Below are 3,141 nucleotides of genomic sequence, written 5' to 3' on the forward strand. Positions count from 1 at the left end.
CACACTTGATAAATTACAAAATAACAAACGACGTAGACCGACCTGAACATGAGAACTTACATATAACGAAAGAACGCACGAACAGGAACAGACTAGACAAACGAAACAGTCCCGTGTGGTACAAACACTGACACGGAAGACAATCACCCACAAACAAACGGTGTGAACAGCCTACCTTAATATGGTTCTCAATCAGAGGAAACGTCAAACACCTGCCCCTGATTGAGAACCATATCAGGCTAATTAACAATGAACCTAAACATAGAAACACATAACATAGAATGCCCACCCAGCTCACGTCCTGACCATACTAAACAAAGACAAAATAAAGGAAATAAGGTCAGGAACGTGACACATATTGCACTTTTACTTTCTTCTCCAACACTTTGTTTTTGCATTATTTAAACCAAATTGAACATGTTTCATTATTTATTTGAGGCTAAATTGATTTTATTGATGTATTACATTAAGTTAAAATAAGTGTTCATTCATGTCACGCCCTAACCTTAGAGAGCCTTTTTATTTCTCTATTTGGTTAGGTCAGGGTGTGATTTGGGTGGTCATTCTAGTTTGTCTATTTCTTTGTTGGCCGGGTATGGTTCCCAATCAGAGGCAGCTGTCTATCGTTGTCTCTGATTGGGGATCATACTTAGGCAGCCTTTTTCCCCACCTTAGTTTGTGGGATCTTGTTTTTGTACAATTACTGTGTAGCCTGCAGACCGTTACGTTCGTTTATCTTTATTATTTTTGGGGGTGTTCATCAAAATAAAGAAAGACGTACGCTTACCACGCTGCACCTTGGTCTCATTCCAACAACGGATGTAACAATTCAGTATTGTTGTAATTGTCATTATTACAAATACATTTTAAAAATCGGCCCATTAATCGGTATCGGCTTTTTTTGATCCTCCAATAATCGGTTTCGGCGTTGAAAAATCATAATCGGTCAAACTCTACATACTATAGTAATGATAGGCCTAAAGTGTTTCAAATGACACACCGACCCGAAGTACTCACGTTTGTAGCCATGAAGTGCTTTGAAAGGCTGGTCATGGCTCACATCAACACAATTATCCCAGAAACCCTAGACCCACTCCAATTTGCATACCGCCTCAACAGATCCACAGATGATGCAATCTCCATTGCACTCCACACTGCCCTTTCCCACCCGGACAAAAGGAACACCTATGTGAGAATGCTATTCATTGACTACAACTCAGCGTTCAACACCATAGTGCCCTCAAAGCTCATCAATAAGCTAAGGAATTTGGAACTAAACATCTCCCTCTGCAACTGGATCCTGGACTTCCTGACGGGCCGACCCCAGGTGGTGAGGGTAGGTGACAACACATTCACCACGCTGATCCTCAACACAGGGGCCCCTCAGGGATGTGTGCTCACTCTCCTCCTGTACTCCCTGTTCACTCATGACGGCACGGTCAGGCATGACTCCAACACCATCATTAAGTTGGGGCGGCAGGTAGCCTAGTGGTTAGAGCGTTGGGCCAGTACCCAAAAAGTTGCTAGATCGAATCACCGGTAAAAATCTATCATTCTACCCCTGAACAAGGCAGTTAACACACTGTTCCTAGGCCATTATTGTAAATAACAATGTGTTCTTAACTGACTTGCCAAGTTAAATAAAGGATAAATAAAAATAAAAGTTTGCGTGGTAGGCCTGATCACCTACATGGTGAGACATGGGAGATGATTGTGGACTACAGGACCGAGCACGCCCCGATTCTCATTGACGGGTCTGCAGTGGAGCAGGTTGAGAGTTTCAAGTTCCTTGGTGTCCACATCACCAACAAACTATCATGGTCCAAACACATCAAAACAGTTGTGAAGAGGGCATGACAACACCTTGTCCCCCTCAGGAGACTGAAAAGATTTGGCATGGGTCCCCAGATCCTCGAGACAGCCTATAGGGAGGAGGTCAGAGACCTGGCCGTGTGGTGCCAGGACAACAACCTCTACCTCAACGTGATCAAGACATGGGAGATGATTGCGGACTACAGGACCCAGCACGCCCCGATTCTGATTGACGGGGCTGCAGTGGAGCAGGTTGAGAGCTTCAAGTTCCTTGGTGTCCACATCACCAACAAACTAACATGGTCCAAGCACACCAAGACAGTCGTGAAGAGGGCACGACAGCTGCATCATCGAGAGCATCCTGACTTGTTGCATCACTGCCTGGTATGGCAACTGCTCGGCCTCCGACCACAAGGCACTACAGAGGGTAGTGCGAACGGCCCAGATCATCACTAGGGTCATACTACCTGCCATCCAGGACCTCTATATCAGGTGGTGTCAGAGGAATGCCCTAAAAATTGTCAAAGACTCCAGCCACCCTACTCATAGACTGTTCTTTCTGCTACCGCACGGCAAGCGGTACCAAAGCGCCAAGTCTAGGTCCAAGAGGCTTCTAAACAGCTTCTACCCCCCCCCCCCCCCCCCTTGTTGGTTAGGGGCTCGTAAATAAGCATTTCACTGTAAGGTCTACACCTGTTGTATTTGGCGCATGTGACTAATATAATTTGATTTGAAAAATCACATTTTGGCTATTAGCTATGTTTCTTTTAAAGGCAGTAAATGAGGCTGAATAAACTGTTTTGCTGCCAGACAAGGCTCCGCTGTTAGCCAGGTGTAGCAGTGGTAAGGTGTTGGGACTTGGCTGTTGAGACGGCTTTATGTAGGACCTAACAGTTTGTGGGCACCGTTTGTCACTGTCATAGTGCAATTCATATATTGTTTAGTGTTGTGTTGTGTAGTGGCTTTGCTGGCATGCATAATTATTATAATTTTTTTGTCACACCAAGATTTACATGCAAAAATCACCACTGGAGAGAGGTAGAGAGAGAGAGAGAGGATAGAGTGAAGGAGAGAGAAGTAGCGAGAGAGAGGAGAGAATAAGACAGGACAGAGATCGTGCACGCTGACTTGCTTAAACAAATGTGGTTTCTACTCCCAATTGAGATGTACAAACTATGGCATAAGGGTACGATGAGCAAATAAGAGGAAATCTGTAAGTTCGATTAAGACATTCATGAGCGAGCTAGGATGGATTCTGACCGTAAGGCGCTACAAAGGGTAGTGTGTATGGCCCAGTAAATCACTGGGGCCAAACTTCCTAACATCCAG

This window comes from Salvelinus alpinus, chromosome 11 (genome assembly GCF_045679555.1).
Source record: "Salvelinus alpinus chromosome 11, SLU_Salpinus.1, whole genome shotgun sequence".
Lineage (NCBI taxonomy): Eukaryota > Metazoa > Chordata > Actinopteri > Salmoniformes > Salmonidae > Salvelinus > Salvelinus alpinus.